Source organism: Protomyctophum parallelum, assembly GCF_964188405.1.
Source record: "Protomyctophum parallelum genome assembly, chromosome: 4".
Lineage (NCBI taxonomy): Eukaryota > Metazoa > Chordata > Actinopteri > Myctophiformes > Myctophidae > Protomyctophum > Protomyctophum parallelum.
In genome coordinates, this window is record NC_139700.1 from 14,388,937 (window position 1) to 14,401,156 (window position 12,220).

A 12,220-nucleotide genomic window follows, 5' to 3' on the forward strand; every position below is an offset into this window, starting at 1 on the left:
GTGTGTTCTTATACACTAATTACCCTTTGCTGGTAAGACAAAAAGTTGAGAAACTGAAAGAAATAATGTTTGTCTCATTGTCGGCCAACTCCAAAAGATAGTCTCATTTGTCTTATGTTGGTCTCAAAATGCTAGCAAACAAGAAAACGTATTTTGAACTCCCATTTGATTGAGATACTTAAGCATCAGGCGGGAGGTGCGGTGGGGGGGGACTTAAATTACATAATGGTGATTATCTATATGTTTGCATTTGCACAGAAGCACACACGCGCGCAAAGAACAGAGCAATAATAGAGGGCATAGCAGCCGAGCAGCTCTAATGGGACTAGTGCATCCTCAGTGCCACTCACTCCATTTGATGACCCGTATTCCCGCACATCTGGCCTCGGCACACAAACATGGTGAGGTAATAGCACCTTTGAACGGAGAGAGATTACACAGAGCGCCTCAAACACTTCCTGCTCTCTCCCTCTCATGAGCGTATAGGCCCACGGAAGTCTTCTCACCTTGGCTGAGGGCCTTAATTACACCTCCTCGCAGCCCAGCCACGCTCACCACTTAACTGGGCCTGCTCGCACACGCCAGCACACAGGGTATCCACACACACTGTGAGGGGGATTATGGGCCAGTGTGCAATGCATGCTGGGGAAGAGAGACTTTTCATTTGGGTATTTTTCCACCTAATAGGCTCAATGTGCAGCGGAATATCAGAAGTGTTTGATTGATGTTCTCATTGATGTGCTTTGGTGTGGTGTGTGTGTGTGTGTGTGTGTGTGTGTGTGTGTGTGTGTGTGTGTGTGTGTGTGTGTGTGTGTGTGTGTGTGTGTGTGTGTGTGTGTGTGTGTGTGTGTGTGTCAGTGTGCACGCACGTGCGCGTGCATGTTTGAAAGGTGTTTTGAAAACAGAGAGTGGAGCCTTTTGTCCCCAACAGATCACAGGCTGAGATGAGGTTTAAAACCATAAAAATAAAACCTTTTCCCCACACTATCACTTTCATTGCTGAGAATTCTGTCATTAGGCTGATTAACTATCTTGTGTGTCACGTTCGGCAAAGCAGCTTTGCGTTTCCTTTTGGCATGTTTCATTTGGTGACCCACTGCCATTCTGCTACTGTGCCATGATCATCCAACAGGCCTGTGAGGGACCATTGAGTAAGCATTTGGGTGTTTTTCTTTTTTTCCCTTTTTTTCAGAATCCAAAAGCATCCCAGTCCCGATGCTCCTCCACAGATCCCACCCTCCCTGCAGTAATTACAGGGTACACAGGGGCCTCTCTGACGTACGAAAAAAAAGGATTTATTTTAGTGAGTTTCCACAGAGGTTAAAAGAATGCCACAGTGCGCGTGTATGTGCACACACACACACGCACGCACGCACACACACACGCACGCACACACACACACACACACACACACACACACACACACACACACACACACACACACACACACACACACACACACACTTGTACACAGCCCAAGGCTCTATTCTGACAGAATTTATCAACCGCCCATCTCCCTCTCCTTGTCAACTCCAATGACTTTTCTTTGGGAGGGTGGAAGAACATTACTTTACATTACATTACATATACTTTTTATGGCATTCAAGTAAAGTGGAGGTGTTATCGTCAAAATATGAAAACCGTTTACAAAAGAACAGCCACATTCCACAATCCAATTTATATCGCAGCCCTGTAAATCCCATGCCAGGGAGCATCATTCGTTTGTAGGCTGTTGTCGATATATCAAGCAAAGAGTGGGCTGGCACCGAGTGAAGTCACACTCTTAACTTTACTACGACACACTCTGCCCTGGCTGCACACAGGTCTCTCTTTTTACAGCTAAGAGCCATAACACTGCCCCGTGTTTCTTGGTCTGAAATCTAGCCAAGAATGCCCCCACCCCCTTTCTTTCTCCTCAAAATCAGAGCGGCATTCCTCTTTCAATTAACCCCTACCATGGGACAAGACTCCATTCACTACAGAAACAGCTAGAATTACATTCTGAGATGTTCTATTTTTCTTGGAGAGAATGAGAGGGATCTCCTTTTTCTCTGCTGTTCGGAAGGGGTTTATTGATGAAGAAGAAAAGAGCTGTTTGTGGGGCTCTGTGTGATATATTGTGTCAAAGATCCCTATGATTTATGCTAGCCTTTAATAGAGTTGCTTTATAGGGTATAATCAAATCCCAACCGATCCCTCTGGCTAAATGGTGAGGCAATGGCACATGATTGAAGTGCACTGCGCCGGTGCACTGCACTGGTGCACTGAATGATATTTTGTGTGCCTCCATGCTGTGTCTCGGCCTGTTGGTTCATGTACCCTTTGACCCTTTGAGAGAAGCTATTGTGGACCTATTTTTTTTCCTCTTTTTTTTGTTTTATACTTTCTCTGAGTAACACTTAATGTACTCACTTAACACTGAGTCTCACGCATGTTTTGAAAAGTAATCCTATATATTAAACTACGTCATGCTCTTTGATCTAGCCAAGAACTGAGCCAATAACTTTTTTTCTCCACAAACCCAGTTTGTCCTTTTAGAAGTCTGACAGTGTTTCTTTTTTTTTCAATGGGGGCTGTAAAAGAGAAGATCTAGGAACGCGGCCCCTATTTCTCTGCAGGGCTCTTAATATGTTCCATATTGTGAGTTTAAATGGGGTGGACTCAGGAAATGCAGTCACACTGCTTTGCCTTTCCAAGCTTCCAGTCTGAGGTTTGGCCTGCAGTGGTGGTGGTTCTGTGGACTGGGGCTGATGGGACCGCTGGAGCTGCTAGGGTGGTTAGGCAACCCCAACCATGTGGGGCCGGGCCTCCCGTCCTCCTCTCCTCAGGAGCCTGGGCGTCCACGTCGCTGCTTCGGTTGTGCTGGGTGGCTCTGCCTCTGCTAGAGCCTCAATTAACCCTCTCAATAACTCGCACTCAAATAATCCCCCAAACTGTCCTTGGTTGTTGCTGCTTACTATGCGCTCTGTGAAATCCACGTGCTTACTAAATGATGGTAGTTTGCTTGTTTGCAAAACGTTCTTAGACGTGTTATCTTAATTTAGCCGAAGCTGGAGATAAACAGCAGGCTATAGTCGGTTGTAAAGATGACTTTATTTAGCTTTTTAAGTGGTCCGCTGGGCAGCACAGGGTTATGAGAGAGGGCTTTTGGAGCATATCTCTTAAGAAGAGTGGAGATGAGTGAGGAGGCTCAAATTCCAGCCCAGAGGTCAGGTTTCACATTCCAGGGGCACGCACCACAGCCTGTCTCCATACTGACATACCTGTGGAGTATCTGAGGGCCACTGGGGGCCTGGAATGTGGTGTTGCGTGTGTGTGTGTGTGTGTGTGTGTGTGTGTGTGTGTGTGTGTGTGTGTGTGTGTGTGTGTGTGTGTGTGTGTGTGTGTGTGTGTGTGTGTGTACATACACATACGTGTGTTTGCGTGCATTCACAGGCACATGCACATGTGACCGTGTGTGCATGTTTTTTGCATGAGGGCACGGATGCATGTTTTTCCTTCACGCCAGCCCAGCAGTTCAAAACAATGTGCGAGACGAACACATTATGTTCCACCATTACATACCAACCGTGTCATACGAAAATGGATCAAAACAAACATACAAAGAAAATTGTTAATGTTTCATATTCACGCCTGAGTTGCGGGGAAAAGCACCCACGCAGATGCAGAACCAAGTCCAGGCAGTCTCCAAATCAAACTGTGTACGTCCTCATGCATGCCATTCAAAGTCATCTGGGAGTCCAAAAGAGAAAGAAGCAGCTAGGGCTCCTTCTAGTGCCTTTGTGAGACAGAGAGCCCGTGAACGTGAACTTCGTGAAGCGCCATGGAATCCAATGAGGGAAATCATGGCAGCTTTTTTACAGTTGCTGGTGCCTTCTGGGCTGTTATGCTGCAGCGTTTTATTTCAGTGTAAAAGTCTTGCTAAGCAAAACTGACTTGTCTGAGTAATTGTTCCATTATTTCTTTGAGAATTTTAATGGGAACAGGGATATGTATAGTTGGATACCACTCCAGGCAGCCGCACACAATGGTTTTGATTATTCCAACAATAGTGATTATTTCACTGTTTAAACTTGGTCTTACAAATAAAAAAGGGGGGGAGGGGGAAACAATTCAGTAAGTGCTGTTTCGTTCATTTCAAACGATGGTTTGTGAGGAAAACAGGAATTATTGTTAAACTTAAATTATTGTTGAGTTCAATGCTCATGGATGAATCATTTATGTAGCACTTTCAGGCAAGGGACACTTTTGTCCTTCAAATGACAAAGTATCTAGACGATTGGCTCAAGATAACTTTATACAAGTAGAGCTGTGTGAAGGATTTTTATGGGCTATGACATAGTCTTGGATGTTAAAACCCATGTTTGGGATGGTATTTCCAGATAGCACTTTGTAAAGTTTGTGGAATAATATAGCATTTGCCAGTGCAACCATATGTCAGACTTGGCAGCCAAGCCCTACAAAAACTCACCTTTGTCAATACTGTTGCAGGGGAGGAGCTGGCTCCTGGCCAGAAATTGTTGGCTGTACAATACAACTCAATGCTATGAATCAGCAACAAAATACCTCTGCACATTAATTTTCATCCCTTGGTTCAGGGGTTGCATACTGACAGCCATTTAGCTTATGTACTGGAACTAAGTTAAATGAAAGTCACTACCTCCAATAATTCAATGCTTGCTTCGATTGACAGCTTAATTTATACTTTGTCACCAGTTCATTTTCAACCAAACAACCTAATGTGATAAGCTGTGTCACCACTCTAAAGTACTGATATTTTTGAAAGTATACAAAGTATGAATTAGGCTTAGTCTGGCGAGGGATATGGTTTGATCTGTGCTCGCATTGCCTTTGTGGGGGCCAGGGTTCTCCCCTGAGAACACAAGCGTCCCCTGAGGGCTTCCAGGCCCAATGAGAGAGCAGCTAGTGTTAATAACATGTCCTATTCCTCCAGGGCTGTGCAACATGATCTCCATCTCACATTCCTGGGCCTTTTGTTTGTCTCCATTTCCATGGAACTCCAGCCCTGGCCGCCTCACTTGTCCCGTGCCATCCCATATGAGGCTGTTTAACATCTTAATCTGCTGCTGTCTTTCAGCTGGCTCCTGTTAAAGCCTTAGCAGAAAGACTGTGAATGCTAACTTCTGTCAACGCCTCGCTGTAAGAGAGCAGGGGAGAAATGGGGAGGGAGGTGCATGGGGCAAACAGGAGAGATGGAGTCAGAGAGAGTGGGGGGATGTTAGATAGAAAAGGCCTGTGTGAGAGAAAATAATTATATAGAGAGAAGAGATAGGGTTACACAGTAAAACCCTCAGTGTTCATTTAACTCTGAGAGTGTACAAATGGAACCAAATGGACCGTAAGGGTAACACTCAGGATCTTACAGCATAGCTAGGGGAGAGAGATGAACATTTTGGAGATGAGATGAGAGAAGAGGAGAGGTCTCTCGACAGTAGTTTGGCCACATTGCGAGCAGCTAGCTCTTCATCTCCCTGATCTGCCAAAGCTTAATTTAGCTGGCTTTGGCCCACCACCGTCTGCTCCCCCTGCTGTAACCCATTGTGTAGATTAATGTGGACTACCAGGATGACATGATGCGTTCAGGCCATAGACGTTCAGGCACATTCAGACATCTTTTCCATCTACACCGCATAGTTATACCGTCACTCCAGCTCACGCTTCTTAAGCAGACGAGGATGGGGAAGGTGTTGGTGGTGGTGGGGGTTGGGGCAGGTACAGCTTCCTGGCTCACTTTTGTTGTCTGTGCTCTTGTCAGTTTATTGGTGTGCGCGTGACAGCCCAGTTCTCACGGATTCCCATGCAGATTTATGTGAGCGCCCGGCCCATCCCCTCGCCTGTGGCTGCAGGTACGAGTGGCGGCGGCGGCCTGTCAGAGCTGACGGGCCTGATGATGTTCTTACAGACATTAACAAGGCCAAGAATCCCTAATAGGAATGAGCCTGGAGCTACAGCAGCCAGGTCAGCCTCGGAAAAAGGGTAGCAGTATTGCAGATTGTTACCATTATGCAGGGCGATTTCTGTCAGACTTTTTGTTTATTTGTTTTATTCTTCTTTTTTCAAGGGATGGAGAAAGATCGATCGGTTACTCGTCCGTGCATCAATGAGCATCTCTTTGCAGCTATGATGAGGACTCCTCCTTTCTTTGCCAGCATTCCTTCTAATTACTTAGAATTACTTGAGTTTTTTCTCGCAGCCTGTATGTACAAAATGAAGCAATCCTGAAGAATTAATATAAATGCTGTAATAACTGCCCGCAGGGCTCCTCAAACTCAAGATAATAGCAGCCAGGCGCCTTGAAAGCAGAGAATGAAAATCCTCATTACACTTGCTTGTGCATTCTTCCTCCATGGCTGACATGCTGTAGCTTGTCACCGCTGCTTGGAAAGTGTGCAACTTCTCCTCTGTGTTGCTGCCGTTTGTCGCTCTCCTTGGCCCCCCCGGTACAGATCGAGGCTTTTACTGAGCTTTTACTGCATTTCGTGTCCCAGCTATTCACTGTGAAAACACACACACACGCACGCACGCACGCACACACACACACACACACACACACACACACACACACACACACACACACACACACACACACACACACACACACAGTCACATACACACACACACAGTCACATACACACATTTGGAATCTAAACTGTACTATAGTCCACTCCAGAACCCTTGTGCCAGTTCTTATTCTAGCGTAGGCTATACGTTTAAACTGAGGGCAAGGTAAATTTGGTCCCTTGTGTTGTTTTATTTTTGCTGGCACACACATGTTTTTGGGCACAACCAGGGCGTCGGCTAGTATTTCTGGTCCTTGGCAGGGCCTCAGTCAGTGAGGTGCAGTATCAGGGGATTTCTTCCCTCAGGCAATGGCTGCGGCCCACTCTAAGGGGCTTGTTCAGCTCTCTCACGTCTAAAGAGAGGCCCAGTGTGTCAATGTGATCACTGTGTGAGTAGGAAGAGAGAATAGGTAGGTGGTTGTTGCACGGGACAAGCCACACAGATACATTGGGAGACTGATTAGACCTACTTGTATGCAGAGTCAAAGAGCGGTTTTATTTTGTTTTGACTGGACAAATATTTGTGTGTCCATTATGAGGTTACACCTACAGACATGGGCTTGGGAGACAGTAGGAGTTTGTTTTCATCCGTTTCATCTTTCCCCCCACAGCCTCGCGTCCCCCCCCCCTCCCCCTCCCCCCCCCCCACACACACAGCCCTCTCACCAGAGTTTTTAATATCAAAGTGTGCTGTCTGACAGGGGTAAGTCTCAAACAAGGCTTCCTTTGTTGGGTCTCCCTCCAACCAACCAGGAGCGACAACTTGTCAACCCTTGTTCGGTGAGAAAGGAAGATGAAGAGAGAAATGAGGGGAGAGGGTAAAAAAAAGGGTTGGGCTCAAAAACATACAAAATTGATTATTTAGGGTGTCTGGCGATGGGTATGAAACTGAATGACTTAATTTTGGCTCATTGTGGAGCAGGCATAGTTCTACATTGTACACATGGAAATATTGATTTTAATGCTTCCCCTAGCTATCACCAAACTGACCCTACTTATACTGCATCATATGACTGTTTCAACTAAAATATTGTATTGTTGACCCCCCCCCCCCCCCAACAAAGGACACAGACACTACACGTGTAATTTGATTTACTCTTGGAATTGAGTTTAAAACGCTACTGCCTATAGGCCTACTAGTACACATACAGTAGCTTGAAGCCTTGAAGTGTAGCCTAATCACTCATGTTTGCTTGTGTTGGCTTGTCACTTTAAATGCACTATACAGTAGCTAGCCTACCGACACCGTCACCTATAGACTTCTGACTGCACTGCCAAATCCGGAGTGGTAACATAACCTAAGGTTGTGAAAATGTACCCCAAGGTCCTGAGTGTCTTATCATTTTTTGCAGTGTGGCGTTGTTATGTCAGAAATTAATGTATCAACCACACATGAAACATCCCCAACGACACTCTAGTCTACAGCACACAGAGTGCTTCTGTTTATGATGTGAACAGCCGCATATAGCTTTGATATGCCGGTCAACATAAGTCACGCTGAGTGACATCTGATCGTTCCCACTTCCCACAGATCTACAAGCCGGGGGATGAATCTGAGGCTGACAGTCTGATCATTTGATCTGCCAAACGGAGGGTTTACTACCTGCAGCTCGCCAGCACATTCCTCATCTGAGGGATCCTTACAAATGCTAGTGAACTTGCCATGAGACGCATCAAACCAAGGTACGATTCCAGTCACCTTGAAGTCATGTACTTGTTTAGGCGTGTGTCAATGACGATCCACCGCAAAATCGGCGGTGTTCTCACATGTGATACGTCTTCAAACAAGCCTCAGACTTGTACCGAGGCAAGAATTTCTTCCCATGCTATTTGTGAACTTGTACTGACCCCTAGCCACATAGAAAGTCCCCATACGTCGTGGTTGGCAATGAAGGTATGAGACTGAACATTTACAGTGAGCTGTTATGTGCACCGGGGGAGACGGAGAGGGGCGTTCTGGCAGGCTGTTGGCCAGCTGAACGCCCCAGATGTGCTGCATTGTTTAGACCTTGTCCTGGGTTATAAGTGTGTACTGAGGAGCCTGCTACCGGACACATTTTTTGGAATCTGGGCAGCAGATGACTGCTTCATATCATGCCCCCAGTATTAATGTCAGAGATCGTATGGACTCGGATATTACAGATTTAGCAAGAAGGTGAAACGAAAATGTGCAGTTGAATATGACTAAGAAGTCACTCACTCTGATTCAGGGCCGGATTAACACCTCTGAGGGCCCCTGGGCACTGAAGCTCGAAGGCCCCCCCCCCCCCTTCACCCGCGCGCAAAATTTTTGCTGTTTTTTGGAGCCATTTTGGGGCGGTTTTATGCCGTTATATTGGCCTATTTCCGGTCGCCTACCCCCCCCCCCAGAGTGACAGCCAATCTAGCGCATTGTTGCTGCTTTACACACACAATTTGCACTTTTCAGCTGCCCTTCTCACCAACAAATGCAACAATAAAACACTAATCTTTTTAGACACCATTTATTTCATTCAGATTAGCAGGGACATTTTCTGTGAAAAAAAATATATATATCTATTTGCCCAAAGTGCCCATATGGTAGATCCGGCCCTGCTCTGATTTCATTCAGTAACACCAACATGCCAGCACACCAACCCCTTTCCATATCTTGAAGAAAAGGAAAAATCCTTAAAGCTGCTACTGCACTTAAGCTTCAGGCAATTACCATTATATCTAAACACTCTATAGCAGGGATATCACCTCTAACCGCTGCACTATTGCTATACCATACAGTGGGCGTCTTTTTCTTTTCTATTTTTGAGGGGTGCTGTCTTACCATAGAGTAAGACAGAGTAGCGCAAAAAAACCTAGCATGTACTAACATAAACATTAAATGCCATTGACAATGAATACAGAATTTACATCATATGCATGAGAAAATTGGCTATTTTGTCCGAACACAAGATTAAATTCCCAGTGACAATATCATCATACATCATGATGTATGATGATAAGAGTGCACTCACTTCACACGGGTGTTGGAAAATGGAAATTAAGAGTTTACTTCACATAGTACACATATACATGCATAAACTTTATATCTGGTTCCAGTATTTATTTATGATGTAGGCTATTTTCTCTATTATTAAGGTTATTGTAGCAGTCCTTTTTTATTGGGGGTGGGGAGGGGGGTCACTCACGAGACATGGCCAAAGCATTTCTGGGGGTCCCCAGGCAAAAACTTTGAGAACCCCTGGTCTACCATACAGATTGGTCAAAATAGTCACATAAATCCTAACAATATTTCTGGATTGCAGCTTGCAGCTTTAAGACAAATGCTTTATGCAATGGTTTCTACAGTCAGTGTATCAGTATTGGGGGTGATTTCAGGTTAAAGGTGGCTATTCCCATCAGTGAAATATGTTTGCCAGATCATAGTAATCTCTGGCCCACAGTAAGTCCCATGTTAAATCAGGATCCTTCAACACTTTCACTGTGTTCCTCAGCTGTAACATCTTAACTCCTGCATACCACCGAGCTCACTCTGACTGACAGCACGGGAGGCTGCAATTCCTCATTTCCCCATCAGTCCTTTGTTGTATTGTCGTAATGCTCTTGGCCCTTTGACATCATGTAATAGGTTGTACGTCCCCCAGCTTTGATTGTGAATCAGTCACAAGATGTTTGCCGCTATGATGAGCCAGAAGCTATTTTCTTTCCCTACCACAACATTATTCTCTGTCTCTCTCTCTCTCTCTCTCTCTCTCTCTCTCCCTTTCTGTCTCTCTCTCCATTGAGGTCCTTTTTCCGACTTCCACGGTATTTGTCCATGCTGTGGGAGCTTTTGTGTTCCCGCTTCCCGTTGGTTGGATTCACCGTGTTCCATGCAGTCATGCAATATCTGGCCTGTGAACAGAGACTTTAAGTGGAGGTAATGCTAGCGCCACCATCCTGCTGCTTGTTTGCTTTCCTTTCATTAACACTCCTTCTCAATATAACCGCCTTACACCATCCACCGAGAATGAACCGTGACTATTTTGAGACACTGTAGGGTGTGTGTGGGGGGTGGGCTGGAAGGTCCACTCCACCCAAAGTTATGCAATATATACACATAAAATTGTTCCATATTTCTCTCTCTTTGGCTTCTGAAGAATGCCCAGTGCTCTGAGTGAGAGCCATGTGTGGAGTCCACAAAGAGTAAAGAGTGTGGTGGATGGGCATGCAAGCATACTGTGCATGCGCAAGCATACTGTGCATGCGCAGACACACACGCATGCACGCACGCACGCACGCACAGTCGCGCACACACAGTGGAAGTCTCCTGTCATGGTTGAACATGGGCGTCTGGTGGTGATTAGAGGCCATTTGTTTCTGTCAGACCACAGAGCTTCAGCCTTCTCTTTGTGTGATAGATGAATTAGTGGAACTACAGTGGACAGGATAAAAGGGATATGCACTCATCAATGAAATACTTAGACGTCCCTGCGATTACCTGCATCGGAATGCTGAATGCTCCAAGTTCAAATGCATGACTTCAGTTAATTTGATTTCCGTGTGTGTGTGGGGGGGGATTTTTCCAGTGACACTTTCTCTGACCCCATGCAGCACTGTTATGTTTTTCCTTTTGCGTACATCCACCCACAAGCATAGTGATATGCACACACACGCGCACGCACACATGCACGTTCCAACAAGTTTTGGACTTAATGCTAATTGAAATGTTGGTCAGTATAAAAACATCACACCTGAGGTGTCGAGGTTACATTATTTTGATGAAGTCCTCAAAATTATTATATTATTACAGTTATGTGCTTAGACAGAGCATGCATTCTTGTTTCTTACCACCTCAACCTTTCCTCCCAGGTCCAGCTCATCAGTGAATCATCATCTCTCAACTCCGCATCACCATCCCATTGGTCCACCAATAAACAGTTTCCCAATCATCTCCAATCACTTCCAATAAATAACACCTGTGCATATATCCAGCCCCTTCTCCCTATCACAGTGACCAAATAGAGATTGCTCTGTTTGTCTTTCTTCAGACCTATACAGTACAGTCCTTTATGTGACTATGTCAGTCAGATTTAGGCTTGTTAGTGTGTGTCTCAGTTCAGTATATTGTTTCTATCAGGGACACATTGTGTAAGATTTGAGGCACCCTTTAACAATTACTTATTACAATTGTAGGAGGGTATTGTCATCATTGTAAAGGACTACATTTTCTTCCCAACCCTGAGGACCAGCTACTGAGTTCTACTGATTATATTCACTCAACCTATATCCCTTAAACATCACCACTACATATAACCTTAAGTCTAATTCTAATCATAAAACTAAATCTGATCATATTGCTAAAACGGTTTCTTGAGGTGATTATAGATCAGCTAAATAAGATCATGTATCATAATTTTCCTAATATTTCAATTGTAAAATCATGAGTGTTAATTTAACCCTGAGAGTTCAATTAAAACTCAGGAGTTTATTTTACAGAGTATCCTTGGACCTTACTTTCAATGTGGCACACACATACGCACACACGCACGCACACACACGCATAATAAACATGTTGGCTGATGACCTGGCTAATGTTTGTTCCTTGTCTAAAGAGCACAGATAAAGACGGAGAGCAGCAGAGTGGCGAGCGGTGCCTCCCCCCCCCCCCTCCCCCCACCCCCCCT